Source organism: Notamacropus eugenii, chromosome 5 (assembly GCF_028372415.1).
Source record: "Notamacropus eugenii isolate mMacEug1 chromosome 5, mMacEug1.pri_v2, whole genome shotgun sequence".
Classification (NCBI taxonomy): Eukaryota; Metazoa; Chordata; class Mammalia; order Diprotodontia; family Macropodidae; genus Notamacropus; species Notamacropus eugenii.
The window spans coordinates 132,032,543-132,049,259 of record NC_092876.1 but is presented as its reverse complement, the minus strand read 5'-3'; the positions used below and the strand labels follow the sequence as shown (position 1 = coordinate 132,049,259).

The 16,717-nt window shown below is 42.8% G+C and overlaps 1 protein-coding gene, 1 long non-coding RNA gene and 1 pseudogene across 3 annotated transcripts in view; all 3 read left to right on the top strand.

Annotated features, from left to right (window-relative positions):
* The first annotated feature begins 3,058 nt into the window (after positions 1-3,058).
* Positions 3,059-6,914, top strand: LOC140507690 (cullin-2 pseudogene; annotated as a pseudogene).
* Positions 6,915-9,813: 2,899 nt separating this feature from the next.
* Positions 9,814-13,530, top strand: LOC140508898 (uncharacterized). Its single transcript, XR_011968518.1, has 3 exons — positions 9,814-9,956; positions 11,576-11,695; positions 13,435-13,530. It is a non-coding gene; the product is annotated as an uncharacterized lncRNA (long non-coding RNA).
* A 1,396-nt stretch (positions 13,531-14,926) lies between these two features.
* RELT (RELT TNF receptor) overlaps positions 14,927-16,717 on the top strand; it is a 54,560-nt gene continuing 52,769 nt past the window's right edge. The window contains exon 1 of one of the 2 annotated variants that reach the window (XM_072610929.1): positions 14,927-15,131. The gene's annotated coding sequence lies outside the window, so the exon portion shown is untranslated. The remainder of the gene's footprint in view (positions 15,132-16,717) is intronic. The other variant, XM_072610928.1, reaches the window with a different exon arrangement.

Here is a 16,717-nt window from a genome sequence, read left to right as displayed (position 1 = left end):
TATTGTCCAGACTCTTTTCTTCATCATGGGTTTCTGGCAGGCCAATAATTCTTAAATTTTCTCTCCTGGATCTATTTTCCAGGTCAGTTGTTTTTCCAATTAAATATTTTACATTTTCTTCTATCTTTTCATTCTTTAGATTTTGTTTGACTGATTCTTGTTGCCTCATTGAGTCATTAGTTTCTACTTGCCCAATTCTAATCTTCATCGTATTGTGTTCTTCAGTTAACTTTTGCATCTCCTTTTCCATCTGACCAATTTTTCCCTTTAAGGAGCTATTTTCTCCATTTAATTTTTGTACTTCTTTTTCCATTTGACCAATTTTCCCAGTTAGGTTTTGGGTTTCCTTTTCCATTTGATCAATTTTCCCAATTAGGTTTTGGGTTTCCTTTTCTGTTTGATTAACTCTTCCTTTTAGGGAATTATTCTCTCCAGTTAATTTTTGAACTTCCTTTTCCATTTGTTCAATTTTCCTTTTCAGAGTGATGTTCTCATCAGTGAATTCTTTTTTTATAATTTTAAAATCATTGTCCAGTTTTTCTTTTATTTCCTTCTTCAGCTGTTCCAGGTAATCTAGTTGAGCTTGCGAGAAATTCATAGTCCCTTCTGAGGTTTCAGATGGAAGTACAGTCTCAGCTCTGACCTCTTTGGTGTTTGTGTTTTGGTCCTTATCCCCATAGAAAGATTCTATGGTTTTTTCACTTTTCGTCTGCTTTTTCCGATTCATGATGTTGGCTGAGTGTTGTAGCTTCTGGTTCTTTCAGTCAGAAGGTACAGATCTTTGTGTTGAGCTGATGTGTGTCGAGGCTAAAAGCAGGTTTTTGTTTTTTGTTTCCCAGATCAACCCTGGGGTTAGCTTGTTAGGTGTGTGGGAGGGGTGGTCTGGTCTCAGGAGATCTCCTCAGCTGACCTGAGGCAAAGGCAAGGTCAGGGGATGGTGATCCCAGCTTCCCTATTGTCTTCCCTTTTCCCCTGAAGGGCTGGGGCACGCCTAGATGCTAATGCGTGTTCCCGCCCCTCCTGGGGCTCGTCTCCCAGCACTGAGGCTTGCCTGGGTCTCAGTGCGAATTTTCTCTGCCCTGGGTCGTCTGTCCTTCCAGATCGCCTCTGCCATAGTAGGAAGAATCCCCCTTTGCTATTTTTCTAGCCTCTGGTGTTATGAGACTATTTGCCCCCTTCTGCTGTTCCCGCTGATCCAGGATTTATCTGGGAAATATCTTATGGTTCTTTCATGGTCATCAGTGGGGAGGAGAGAGCATTTACTGATCATTCCGCCATCCTGGCTCCCGGAAGTTCAAGTAGGTGACTTACTGAAGTTTAGTCTTCAGGCTGAAGGTTTCAAGGGCTGCTGCACTGATATCTGGCACTCAGCGGCTCTCACCGGCTCGGTTTGGCTTGTCTCCTGCTCTGCTGGTTTCACCCGCCACTCTCGGGCTTCTCAGGTCCCTTCCGCCCTGCTGCGCTGACCGCGCTGCGCTGTGCGCTGGGGGCTTACCCCCGCAGAACAGATCCTTCCCGTGGACCTTCCAGTCTAACCTGGGCTCCGAATCTGTCAAAGTCTGTCACCCACTGGATTCCACACCTCCAAAGTTTGGTCAGATTCTCCTTTCAGAGATATCCAGAGGAGTTTGTCCAGGAGCTTAGGTGAGTCGTTGCTTTCACTCCGCCATCTTGTCTCCGCCCCCGGAAATATCGAACACAAATGTATTTAAAAGAAAAAAACTAATTGAATAATTTTTAAATGACAAAATTGAAAGAACATATATGATCTCTACAAGCCAAGGAACTGCATTTGAAGATAGGATATTATATATAGAACTGAGCTATGGCTAGGCCCTATCTGACAAAGATGGCTCCATATTTAACTATTGATTGACCCACCTGGGTACCAAGAAGTCCTAAATAACTGATAACTGGCTTGGTCAGCTATGTTTAGGCAAGGAATGCAAGGTTAGCAAACTGTCTTGTAAAGAGACTGTCAAAGGGTAGCAGGCCTCCCCCAAAAATCCACAATGAAATAAAAAGCCTAAAGGCTATCATTCAAAAAAATCATACAGGAAAATTGCCCAGATGTATTGGAAACAAAAAACAAAATAGAGATGAACAGATTCTATAGACTTCTGACAAAGAGATACCTCAGATTTAACTCACTAAGAAATATCATGATCAAACCAATAAATTCTTGTTTTAAGGAAAAAATATTGTAGGTAATCAGAAGAAAGAGCATCATGTAATAAGAAACAGTCCAAATTATTCAAGACTACTCCCTATTTATTAGAAATCAAAGGAAATATTAAAATATGAAATTCTGAAAAGAACCCCAAAATAATACATCCTGCAAAGCTATGCTTAAACATCAACAAAAAAAAAAAAAGGATGGATTTTTTTTTTAATGGAGGATTCCTCTCAAAAGAAAGCAGAAGCAAACAGGACATTTGATATGCAAATTCATTTTTAAATAAAGAAATACTAGGTAAATAAACAATTACAGTTAACAAGAACTGGATGTCAGAGTATGTGGGGTGGAGAATAAGGGATAAGGAGATTGGAAAGGTAGGAGGGGACCAAGTTAGAGACCAAGGTATCTAAAAGGCAAATAGAGAATTTTATATTTGATCATGGAGGTGATAGAGAGAGAGTAAAGTTTATGAAATAGGGAAATGATAATGGTCAATGTGTACTTTAGGAAGAACAGTTTGACAGTTGAGTGAAGCATAGATTAGAGTGATAGGGAGACCCAACAGAAGGCTTCTGCAGTGATCAAGGAGTAAGGTGATGAGGTCCTGCACCAGGATGGGGGCAGTATCAAAGGAGAGAAAGGGTCTAGATAGGAAATACTGCAAAAGAACACTTGAAGGCACTTGATGGATAGGATACAGAGGGTAGAGTCTGTGGGTAGATGCTGGGAAGTTTCCATGAACTTGGACTGGAAAAAAAAAATCACATCTTTATTTTCACTCACCTTTCACTGAAATTTCGCATTTATTTCAATTATTCAAAAATACGATTCTGAGAAGGGGTTCCAAGGTTTCCACCCGACTGACTCTCATAGGGATCCATGACACCCAAAAGGGTAAGAACCCCTGGACTAAGTGATTTCTAAAGTACCACCTTCCAGCTCTGCCATTCTGGTTCTAAGTTTCCTTCCATTTGTGAAAGATTTCTGCATTTGGGGGATGCAGGATCTCTTTAAAAATCCCAGTTAACCACCAACTAGTTGTGTGACCTCCAGTAACTCATTTAAATTCCTGGAGCCTCAATTTCCTGATCTGTAAAAAATGAATGGGTTTTGAAAATAAGTGAGGGGGTGGGCAATGGAGTGGGGTAGAATATTGTATACATTGTCAGCCACTAGCATAGGTGCATTATCACAGGAAAGAGACCTCAGAGAGCATCTACTTAATAACTCAACAAAAGACCCCTTCTGCAACATACCTGAAGAGTGGACATTCAACCTTTGTCAGAAAACCTCCAGGAAGAAGGAAACTAAGACCTCCCAGAGCATTCATTTACATTTTGGATAGCTCTAATTGGTTTTTTTGTCTTTTGTTTTTCTTTTTTATGGGAAAGTCTCAATCGGTGGGTAGAGGAGGAGGAAGGATATCAAGAAAATACTACTTTGTAAAAAAAAAAACAAAACAAAAGGAATCAATGAAACTTAACAATAAAAGGAAAGGATTAGGTTACCAGCCGTGCCAGGTCTAAATTCTAAAATCCTGGAAAGAACCAAGAAGAGAGGAGGGTGAAAGATGATTATCTATCCTTTTCCACAGAGATCCTTTGTGAGAGCCTGTGTCAATCAACATGTTCTTATGAAGTGTCGTCTACTCAGCAGACACTGTGCTAAGTGTTGGGGAGACAAAAAAGCAAAACAAAAAACAGTCCTTACTCTCGAGAACCTCACAACATGCAAACAACTATGCATGAATAAGCTATATACAAGACAAATTGGAGATAATCTTAAAGCAAAGGCACTAGCATTAAGTGAATATTGGAAAGTCTTCTTGGAGAATTGATAAGATTTAAGTGAGGACTTAGGAATACAGACTGCAGAAATGAGGAGGAAGGGAATTCCAGACCTGGGGGACTTCTGGTGAAAATGAACGGAGTAGAAAGATGGTGTATCTTGTGAAGAGCTAGGTGGTGCAGTGGATAGAGTATAGGTCTTTAAGTCAAGAAGACCTGAGGTCAAATTCATCTTTAGATATTTACTAAGAATGTGATCCTGGGTAAGTCACTCAACCCTGATTGCCTGGAAAAAAAAAACCCCACAGAGGATTTTATATTTGATCATGGAGATAATATAAAGAAAATGGAGTTTACTGAATGAATAGCAAGTGACAGGGTCAGATGCGTTTTTCAGGAAGGTCAGTTTGACACCCAAGTGGAGGATGTGGAAGAGACTTGAATCAGGGAAACCAACAAGGAGGCTACTGTAATATTCCAGGAGGGAAGTGATGAGGGCCTCCACCAGGGTGGTGGCAGTATCACATGAGAGAAAGGGGATTATAGAAGAAATGTTTCAAAGGTAGAAATCACAGGATTTGGGAACTGACTGGGAATAGTGGTGAGACAGCAAGAGGGAGGGTGACATCTAGGTGTCAGGCCTGGGGGGAACTGGGAGGATGGTAGTGCCCTTAGCAGTAACAGGGAAGTTAGAAGGAGGGAAGGGAGAGTGGAGTTCAGTCTAGGACCTGTTTGTTGAGAGTCATCTGTCTACTGGACATCTAGTTTGAGATCTCCATCAGGAAGCTGAAGATGTGAAGCTGGAGGTCAAGAGGGTAGACTATATGGACTGTTTATATAAATATCCCAATACATAATTTATTAAGAAGAATAAATTGATGGAAGTTGACCTTCAGTATGGTTATCATAGTGCAGATATGAATAGGAGAGCTTAGCATTGGATATGTGGAAAAAATTGATGGTTGAGCCTCTTCAGGCAATCCTTATACAAATGCTCCTTTGAAGAAGTTAAAAAATAAGCACTGTGGGGAAGAACCAAATCAAAAAGTAATCCATGGGATTGGTTATTAACTCCTTTGTCCATGTTGAGCAGTGTAAGAAAAAATTCCCCTTGAAGTTTTACCAGGAAATTCTGGAGTTGTGTTTTCTGACTGAAACAGGGAAGTATTATAAACTAGAAGCTACAAATCTGTTACAAGAATCAAACTGTTCCCAATATACAGAAAAAGTCCTAGACAGATTAAAAGATAGAGAAATGTGATGTAGAAAATATTTACATCCAAGTTCATATAGCAAAGTGACTCAAGAATATCAACAGCAAATAGTAGCAGACCATTTACAATTGCTTACATGCAAAATGTCACAACATTATCCAACCAGAGATAAGAAGGGCCATGGACCTTGCTTCATACTGTGTCAAGCAGTTTACCTCATATGATTCAAGAACCATAGAACCATACTCATGACAAAGGTCTTAGAGCAATGGGTAATATTTCTCTGGAAAATATGCCAACTCAATTTGTGGAATCAGTTTTGGTAAATTTATCCAACTTATCAACACTGTTTTGAATGGTGATCAGCACTTCATGAGTGCCCTGGATAAGGCTCTGGCATTCAAAGTAAACTCTAAAGAATTCAAAGTTATTTGCAAAGCCCCTGAGTCACTGACCAAGTACTGTGACAACCTGCTAACAAAAATCAACAAAAGAAATGACTGAAAATGAAGGGGAAGACAAGCTTACCATCACTTATTATCAAATATATTGATGGTAAAGATGTTTTTCAAGTTTTATGCCAGAATGTTGGCCAAATGTTTAATTCATGGTTGATGTAAGTCTGTAGATTCTGAAGAAGCCATGATCAATAAATAAAAGTAAGTCTGTGGATATGAGTTTACAAGCAAACTCCATTGAATATATACAGACATGAACATCAGCGTTGATCTCAACAACAAATTCAACAGTTTTATAAAAAATCAGGATGCTGTAATTGATTTGGGAATTAGTTTTCAAATAGCCTACAGGCTACTCAGACTTCTCCCTCTACAATTGCCATCTCTCAGGAAATGAAAAAAGTGTACAGATGTTGGAATTATTTTACAGTCAGCATTTCAGGGGAAGGAAGCTTACATGGTTATATGATTTTTGTATAGGTGAAGTTAAAATGAATTATTTGTCCAAACCCTACTTGGCCATGGTGATTTTAAATTAAGTAACTTAATTTTAGTTTTCAACATTCACTTTCATAAGATTTTGAATTCTAAATTTTTCTCCCTCCCTCCCCTTCACCTCCTCAAGTCTACTTGCTTTTAACAATAATGAAGGCATCATTTTCAAAGAGCTTCATGACCTCACATAGATGAAATTGGCAAAAACTATCAAATCATTACTTAATATGAAAGTGATTAACCATGATTCATAAAGGAAGACATAGATGCAGACTCTACTTTTTCATGAAATATGAACTTCAGCAGTAAAAGAACAAAATTTAAAATGACCATGTCGATGCAAAAAGACCGACCACAGGGGATGGAGCAAACTAGAAGTGCTGTAGATAAAGGCAGGAAAAGGTACTTCCACACTGCTGTAGTCTGTGAAAGCTCAAAAAAGTATTATGGCATAATGGTCTTCTTCAGGAGGTCATTAGTCAGTCCAGAGCTTGGTTTAACCCACGCATCAGCATGATTAAGAAGTGCATTTGATGTTCTGATAGACAAACAGTACGTTGTAAGAAGTCAAGCACCAGCAGATGAATATGGTGATGTGGCACAATGATGCCAGCTGCTCTGTAGGTGCGTGAAGAAAATCCTGATCATCAGTTTCTATGAGAAGAAGTAGGCTTATGCCTCCAGAGTCCATGACTTGGCAGCCCCTGGTTTTCTTCTCTTTATATCACCAATTCCACATCATGAGCTGAACGCCAGTGAAAATGAATATGGATGTTTCAAGTTCATGTCATTATGGCATTTCTTAAAACTTCACTGGATTAATGAGTGAAGTATTGCTGAAATGTGGAAATTTGATAGGGTAACATGCTTTTATTTTTCCCTCACATTTGCAGTTGATGTGTTAGGTTTGTTGTTGTTTTTTAAATCGATCTTAAAGGACATAAGGCAAAAATCTACATAATGTAATATAACAGATAACCTAATAATTGCATCTACATTACAATGAACTGTGATCAGGGCCCCTGCTCCCTTGTGATTGACCACAAGCATTCCTCTTAACCCTGGAATTTTGACCCAGAACTATGTATGATAAGCAATAGAGTTGCCAATCAGTGCTGGCTGCTCCCAGTGCCAGCAAAGAGTCCCTTGTAATTTATTTCTGACTAGTCTGACCCCCTTACTGTCTCTGGGTTGAGAGCTGTTAAAACTGCTACTATCACTGCTACTGCCACTGTTGTAGCCACCTCTAAAGCTGCCTGCCTGCTGCTGCTAGTGCTGGTGCAGCTGCTGCTGATTTCCCTCACAGTTCCATTTCAGAGCCAAGAGAAGCCCTAGTGCTTGTAGCTGCAAGGGAGCAGGGGTCCATCTTGGGCAGAGACCAGAGCACAGACCAGGAGAATAGTGACCACACGTTTCCTCACATCACAGCACCTTAGAAGCACCTGAAGCCCCCCAGGACTAGTTCTGAAAACAGTAGCACAGAAAAGCCTGAACTTGGGACACTGCTTTCCCACCCCCCAGGAGAGCAGAGTCCAGCTTTAACATCAAGTTCAAAGTCAAAAAGTAGACTGGGAAAATGAGCAAACAACAAAAAAATAAATTGATCATAAAAGCTACTACTGTGGCAGGGAAGACCAAGACATAAACTCAGAAGAAGACAAAAATGTGAAAACAGCTGCAAATGGTAAACCTCAAAGGGAAAAATGCTGGTTGAACCCAGCCCCAACAAGAATTCCTGGAAATGTTAAAGAAAAAGATGAGTGGTAGAGAAAAATTTGGGGAAAGAAATGAGAGTGATGCAAGAAAATTATGAAAAAAAATTAATAGTTTGATAAAAGAGACACACAAAAATACTGAAGAAAATAACATCTTAAAAAATAGAATTGACTTAAGGGCAAAAAAGGCACAAAAATTTACTGAAGAAAAGAAGTCCGTAAAAAGCAGAATTGGCCAAATGGAAAGAGATATACAAAATCTCACTGAAGGAAAGAACTCCTTAAAAATTAGAACTAGGCAAATGGAAGCTAATGACTTCATTAGACATCAAGAAACAACAAAAACAAAGTCCAAATAATTAAAAAATAGAAGAAAATGTGAAATATCTCCTTGGAAAAAACAAATGATCTAGAAAATAGTTCAAGGAGAGAGAATTTAAGAATTATGGGGCTACTTGAAAGCCATAATATCAAAGAATGTTTAGACATCATATTTCAAGAAATTATAAAAGATAACTGCCTCAATGTCTTGCATCCAGAGGGTAAAAGTAGAAACTGAAAGAATACATGGGTCACCTACTGAAAGAAATCCTAAAATGAAAACTCTCAGGAATATTATAGCCAAATTCCAGAGCTTCCAGGTCAAGGAAAAAATATTGCAATTGGCCAGAAAGAAACATTTCAAATATCATGGAATCATAATCAGGATCACACAAGATTTAACAATTTCCACATTAAAGGAGCAAAGGGCTTGGGATATGATGTTCTGGAAGGTAAAGGAGTTAGGAATAGCTAACCTACCCAGCAAAACTGAGTATTATCTTTCAGGGGGAAAGGGATATTTAATGAAATAGAGACCTTTTAAGCATTGTGAAAATTCAGAGCTGAATAGAATATTTGCTATTCAAACCAAGTCTCAAAAAGGTAAAAAGGAAAGAGTAATCATAAGAGATTCAATAAAGTTAAACTATTTACAATCCTATATGGGAAGATGATGCATGTAACTCCTAAGAACTTTATCAGTAGAGTAGTTCAAAAAAGTCTGCATAGACAGAGGGCATGAGTGTGAATCTATCATGCTAAGATGATCTCAAAAAAAAATGAAGGGGTGTGAAAGACTTCTGGTTAATATAATGATCTAAGACAATTCCAAATGACTCATGATGAACAAAATGCTATCTCCCTCCAGAGAGAGAACCAATAAACTCTGAGTGTAAATTGAATTGTAATTATATTTTTTGCTTTTTTTTGGTGATATGGCTAATATGGAAATATTTTGTATGATTTCATGTGTATAAATGAATTGATATCATTTTGTTTGCCTTCTCAATAGGTAGAGGAAGGGAGAAAGGGGGGAAGAGAATTTGGAACTCAAAATTTAAAAAAGAAAAGAATTCTAAAAATAAATATATTTTAAAAAGCAAAGAATGAAAAAAGAAAGAATGAGAAGGAAGGCCCCTAGCAGCTGTGTATAGGAGAATCAACCTAAAACTAAATGTCTCCAGGGGTAGCCCCAGTCCAGTACCCCAACTTCCCTCATTCCCCTAAACCTGTCCTCCATCTGAAACTATTCCTAGTCCGGCATTGCCCAGGGCTCTCAAAGAGGAAAAAACCCAGTGAAAATAGTCATTAGATGATTCCTGGAGCCTAGGATTCAATGCCAATCCAACTCAATCTTTAGCAACCTTCATTAAACACCTACTAGATTGCAGGCACTGCGCAAAATGCTTGGGATCCAAAGACAATGCAATAACAGACAAAGAACTTAAATTCTACTTGGCAGGAAACATGTAGAAGCTTTCTGTAGGAAATAGCATGTGAGTTGGTCCTTGGGTTCATAGAGTTGGAAAATGTCAGAGCTAGGAACCTAGAATGTAGAATGTAGTAGTTGAAAGGGAACTTAGAACACAGAACATGAATTTCAGAACTATTTACCATCTAGTTCTATTGTGCCAAGCACTGTGCTAAGTACTTTATAAATATTATCCTATTTGGCAGAAGAAGAAATTGAGGCCCAGAATCATCTGATCTAGAACCAAAAAGGTCAATAAATACCAGTAAAGAAGGAGACATTTGTTGCCAATATTTCCAGTGATCAATGGGCCAAGGTGAGTTGTTCTAATTTTCTAATTGATGAGAATTGTCTTGTTGAGTGGTTGGTATTTATTTGTCGCTCTGGAAAGGGTGTTGGAGAGTTAAGTGATGAGGTAACGAAGAGGAAATATACTATGGAATGACTGATTCCATCAAAAAAGGGTCTGGAAACCAAAAAGGAAATCCTTTAACTTAATTCAAAGCCAAATCCCATATAGAAGAAACTTCTTGTACCTTTACAGGCATATTTTCAAGCCAGACACAAGATGGCACCGTAATCACTACCTGCTCTGTACAGGCTCATGGTCCCAGGCTAGGCCCTATTCCCAGGCCAAATTCCTTGCCCCCACCGCTCATCCCCTAAAGTTTTGGAACTTGCCCTTTTCCCCACCTCTCCAGCAAGAGCTCCTTCCTCTAACTCCAAACCAGTGTGTGTTTGTCCTTCATTGCTAAAGAAGACCATGCCATCAGAGAAATAAAGACATGACTTGCACTCTGTTTCGAGTTAGGGAGGCCTGTGCAGATCACCAGCCTCACTTCTCCTCTTGAGTCATCTGAATCTGGTGACCTGATATTCATCAGGATGACTGGAGATGAACCAGGATGAGGCAATTGGGGTTAAGTGACTTGCCCAAGGTCACACAGCTAGTGAGTGTCAAGTGTCTGAGGTGGGATGTGAACTGAGGTCCTTCTGACTCCTGCACTGGTGCTCTATCCACTGCACCACCTAGCTGCCTTAACTCCAAACCAACTTCACCAAGAAATTCCCAAGAGTTGAGAGTGAATCTGAGGACAAAAAAACTCATCTTGTCACTTAATGCACAGTGACACTGGGCAAGTGATTCTCCCTTCTAAGGCTAAGTTTTCTTTCCTGTCAGATGATGAGGTTAGATATGTGATCTCTCAAGACCCTCCCAGCTCTGATATTCAATGCCCAAAGACCCCCTCCAAATCCCCACTATGTTAAACATTTCCTTCCATCTCTCACATTCTATTTTCTATGAACAAAGGAGTCTGACCTGGGGTCTGAAAACTTTTTTAAAAATAGATATGATTATATGTAAAAATACTATAATTGGTTTCCTTTGCAATCCTACATATTTATTTTGTGCATTTAAAAATATTCTGAGAAGGGATCCATGGGCTTCCCCAAACTGCTAAATGTGTCCATGGCAAAAGGTTAAGAACCTCTGTTCTAAGATTCTCTCCTACTCCAGCATGTTATCTGAGTAATCTTGTAGCCTTCAGGATTTGAAATTTGGATTCACTTAAAGGGCTGCAATTGAGGACCTAGAGGGCCACAAGTTCCCCACCCCTGTAGGTCTAACCTATTATCTTGTATATCAATCTCAGCTCAGAGTTTCTAAGTTTTAATTCAATAAGCTCAGATAGTCTATGTTTTAGCATACTTTCCAGTTTTAACATGCTCCATTCCCTAATCAAAGGCATCTCCCAGCTGTGACTTATTCCATTCAGCTGCCAAAGTGATGTTTCTAAAGCCTAGGTCTGATCATGTCACTCCCCTATTCAGTGAGTTGCAGTGGCTCCCTATTCCTGAGAGCATTAAAAAACAAACTCTGCTTGGCATTTGAAGTTTTTATTTATAACCTGACCATCCTTCCTCCCTTTCCAGTCTTGTCACACTTGACTTCAGGAGGTGGTGCAATGGACAGAGTACCAGTGCAGGAGTCAGAAGGACCTCAGTTCACATCCCACCTCAGACACTTGACACTCACTAGCTGTGTGACCTTGGGTAAGTCACTTAACCCCAATTGCCTCATCCTGGGTCATCTCCAGTCATCCTGATGAATATCTGGTCACTGGACTCAGATGGCTCTGGAGGAGAAGTGAGGCTGGTGACCTGCACAGCCCTCCCTCACTCAAAACAGAGTGCAAGTCATGTCATCATTTCTCTGATGGCATGGTCTTCTTTGGCAACGAAGGATGAATACACTATGCACGTACAACATAGAAAATTTGACACTAAATGTCAGCTGGGAACGTCTTTGGAAATCATATAGTCTAACCTCATCATTCAGCAGAGGGGAAAACTACATTGCCTTCTTGTTATTCCTTGAATCCCACACCTCTGGACTCCAAGCCTTTGCCCTGGCTGCCCTCTAGGCCTGGAATACTCTCCCTTCTCACCTCTTCCTCTTGGCTCCTTCAAGACCTAGAAGGACTTTCCCAGGCATTTTCTCCCCTCCTCCTCCCCTGCTGCTATAGAATCATTAGCCTGAGCCTAGTGACCATCAAACTATGGATTTGGGGATACAAGCGCCATAGCCATAACCCCAGGGTTAAGCCCAGCCTGGGGAAATGAAAATTCCCTTTTCTCTCATACAAAATGGTGTCTGGTTTCTGGATGGAATCTCCCTTTTCTGGGAAACACCTCAAAATGGCCAAGCCCCTGTTCCCTACCCCACCTTCCCGTTCAAGATGCTTCTTTTGTTTGCGTCGTTCCCCCTTCCCTTCCCTCTAAGATTACTCTCTATTGAGAGAAATGATTCTTTCTCTCTTATATTTAATAACTAGTTATTGTATTAGGACCAAGGTTTTCCCCCTTTTCTACTTCCTCATTTAGAAACTAGCCCACATAGGTTAGTTACTCAGATCTACTCAAAAGATAAAAGTTAAGTGAATCCATGGTGTTTTGCTCTGACAGGCACGGAAAATGTGGATTCTGATTCTCCCTTTTGTCAGATCTATGATATGCATATAGATAATTCTCTTTGACAAAAACTGAGTCATCAAAGTCACATACCGCAGACCCTCTTTAGGTCTGCCTCTCATTATAATATTTCTCCTCTCCTGGTTAACCAGAGTTTATTTCCACCCTCAGGAAAACCCACTTTTCCAAGGGCATATAAAAAGGCTGGGTGGGTTCCATGATATGTCTCTGGTCTAAGAGAGACAGTCAAATGAATATCCTTTTATTAAGAATATGCTAGTATTATTCATAAAATAATTAATTACCTAGAAACTATGTCTCTCTTGGACTTTTTATGTTACACTATCTACTCTGTATGTATCTTCTTTGTGCATCAGTTTGCATGTTAACTCCTTCATCAGAAGATGAGGTCCTAGAGGGCCAGCTGGACCACGTGTTTTTGCCTCTGATTTCCCAGGGCTTGACACCAAACCTGGCGAGTAGAGGGATGCTTCATAAAGGTTTATTGGCTGATTGATGGTGATTCTATCTGTCTATCCTGATTCCAAGATTTCATTCTTTTCTGATTCTCAGAACTTCTGAATCTTTTCTTGTTGCCTATCATTGAGACCCCAAAGAGTTGAACTGCTTAACCCTGCTCCTTCCCCAAGCCTCATTCTCTTCCCTGAAGCTCAGGTCTCACAGGCAGCCAGAGGCTTCTCAACTCTGGAAGAAAATGGTGAACATTAGGGTGGAGGAGAGAAGAGGGGGAGTCCAAACCCCCCAGGGCCAGAGAGTCAGTACTAATTTGACTTCTGTCTAACTGGGAGAATATTCTGCAGGTGAAGTTGATACTGAGAGAGGCACCTGGATCAGGGCTGAATCCCCAAGAACTGTGGAACTAGACCTGAGTTCCTGGGCAACCAGAGAGGGGACAACTCAGGCCTCAACTCAGGTATGACTCCCATGTTCTGTCAGGCCCTGGATTCGTTTAATTTGTTGTTTTGTTTTAGCAAAACTGTCTTGATCAAACAGATTAAATATGGGGAAGCAATTCTTCAGGACTGCAAAAGAGGGGGGACCTACTGAGCATTGGTTTGAGGGCCAGAGAAGCTGATTCTGCCTTCAGGGATCACCCCCTTCCCCCTGGTCTTAGGGAGTCACTGGTAGGCCTTGACTTAGGAACTGCACCTGTGATAGTAGTGACCCTGGGGCTGAGCCCAGCCTAGAGAAATGGAAACTCCCTTTCTCTCCCCAGGCTGGTGTCCTATTCCCAGATAGAATCTCCTTTTCCCTAGGAGCATAACTTCATGGCCAACCAAGCCCATGCTCCCTAGCCACTAAATCTACCTTCCATTTTGTTTACAATTTCATACCCTTCCGCAATCAAATGTGATTGCCTCCTCACACAGCCCAACTTGTCATTATGGTAAACTATGGGGACTTTTCCAAGGCTGGGTTCTTTTCCTTCCTCCCCTATTGCAGCTTCTCTGGGAAGCCCTCTCTGACCACCTTAGCCCAAAATAAACTGTCTCCTTTTCTGGGGTCTTATAACATTTATCAAGGCAGTAGAATGGTGCAGAGATGAAAAGGAGGAAGATGGGGCAGCAGGGAGAGGCAATGAGCTCCACCAAGTAGTGCCAAGGGGCAAAGCCCTGTTCTCCTTCATAAAAGCACTTCAGAGCTAGGAGGGCCTGAAGTCAGAAACACCAGAGTTCAAATCTGCCGTCAGACACTAGCTGTGAGACCCTGGGTGAGTTACTTAACCTTGTTTGCCTCAGTTTCCTCATCTGTAAAATGGGCTGGAGAAGGAAATGGCCAACCACTCCAGTATCTTTGCCAAGGAAATCCCAAATGGGGTCAGGCAGAGTTGGATAGGATAGAAGTGAGTAAACAACAAAGAGAGGAAGGAACCTTGGAAGACAATATACAATTGAGTATACAATCCCCCAGAGCAGGGATTCGCAGGCAGGCTGGGATTCAAATCCAGCTTTCCCAAAGCTTATTCTCTTGGACAGAGAATAGAAGCCAAGGGTTCGCCTGGCACCCAGTCTTCCTCCTTCCCCTCCCCTCCTCCAAGGTCGGCTTCCCCTTCCAAATTCGCACCCTACCCCCACCCGCCCCCCGCTCTGGTCATTGAATGATGGAGGGGGAGGGAAGTGATGCATTTCTCTAGGTGGCCCAGGAGATGGTGCAGCAGAGTAAATGCCCAGGTCCCTGCTTCTGGGCATGGAGCAGCCTACCGGGGGAGAGAGCGCAGAGGCTAGTGGGGGGAATCTTTGTGACGTCACAGGCTAGACTGGAGGGGCGGAGGCAGAGGGCAAGCCGGCGCTTGTGACGTGCCCTGTAGGCGGGGCTCCGGGGCAGAATTGTTACTTTGTGCGCTGCGGGCGATTCATTCAAAAGGAGTACGCTGAGCCGGCGGGCGTAGGAGCCCCCGGAGCGGAGCCGATTGGGGGGACTCTTGTCTGCAGATGCGCCCTGGCTCCGAGGACGGGCGGAGGGAGCCGGAGCCCTGCTCCGCATCCCGGGCGGCCAGGTAAGGAGCGAGCCCTTCGTCCTAGCGGGGCTGCCGCGGCCACTGACCTTCAGCGCGGCGCGGGGCAGGCACGTCCTGCTCTACGCCCGCGGGGAGCCGGACCGTCGGCCGTTCAACGCCAGCACCCGGCTTTGGCCTCGTCTGGGGGGCCCCTGGCCTTGGGATCCATTCAGGGTTGGGAGACCGTCGGTGTGTGCCCCACTCTGCGTCTGAATCTGAGGAGGGGTTGGCGCACTCTGAGGGCCGGAGGGGAGACGATGCAGGGTGCCATAGCCGGCATGCGAGAGTCCTTTCCTTTGGGCATGTTTGCCTTACCCTGTCCTGGCTCTGGGACCTGTGGCACAGCCCCCTTCTACCTGGATATCTGGTTCAGGCCCTCAATCTCTTGTCAATCAATACCTTTAGGACACCGGCCACACTCCTCTCTATCCAAGACATCTACTTCCCCCAGTTCCCCGTCTCCAAGAAGCGGGGATCACTCCCAAACTCTGTCTTCCAGCTTCGAGTCTTTTCTTTCTCCTGGACCTCCGGCTTCCCTTCACTCTGTCCTCGGCTTCGATCTCCACGGCCCCTTACACTCTCCTTTTCACAGACTTAGACACACACACACACACACACACACACACACACACACACACAGAGTCAATCTCTGGTCCCATATCTCTAGAATCCTTCACCGTTTTCTGGATCATCCTCTCTCCTGGACTTATGATTTCCACAGAACCCCTTATCTGTGTCCTTACACGTCTATTGGAACCCCTCCCCAGAATTCCTTGCCTCCTCATCTCATTCTTTTTAGTCCATGGGCCTGCAGCCTATTCTCTAAGGAAGAATCCTTGACTTGCCTGTCATTCCCCTTCCCCACTCTCTAGACCCCAACTCTGGGGTCTCCTGGGTTCAGCCCCTCAGACTCCTGACCACCTGTCTCTGTGACCCTCCGTGACCCTGAGCCTCTGCCTCTATTGCTTTGGTCCCAAATTTCTTTCTCTCAGGTTTTACCTAACAGCCTTTCTGTCTCAAGAACAGCCCAGATCCCATCCCCACCCTCTCTGCAGACCCCCCTGTTCCTTCAGATTCCTAGCTGATCCAAACTCCCCCCCATAAATGCCCCTGTTCTCCCAGCCCATTGTTTCTGTGCCCTCTAGCTCCCTAGGGAAAGGAGGAGGGATTAGGGTCCCAGTTTTGGGAGGCAAAAAGCTGATTGTACCCACCAAAACTTGCTGTTTCATGAATCACATTAGGAGGTTGGGGGTGGGGAGTGTGGGGAGAAGAGAGGAGTCGTATTTAAATTTCTGGGGAGAGAATTCTTGTACTCAGGAGCCTGCAGGGCCCAGGGCACTGTCTGGATCTTCCATGGAAGCATACCAAGCACTGGGAAGTCTGAAGGCCACAGATCAGAGCTCTTTCAGTGTTGGAGTAGGGGGACTGTCCCAGAACCTCCTTCCTTCCTAAGCAGGCTGAGATCCCAAAGGATATCTGACCTTACTGGAATCTGCTCTCAATGAGGGCAAGGCTCTGGTTCGGTGCCCAGGATCAGGGAGCCAAGGCCTGACCATGTGGGAAGGGAAAGAGAGAAGGCTGTCAGC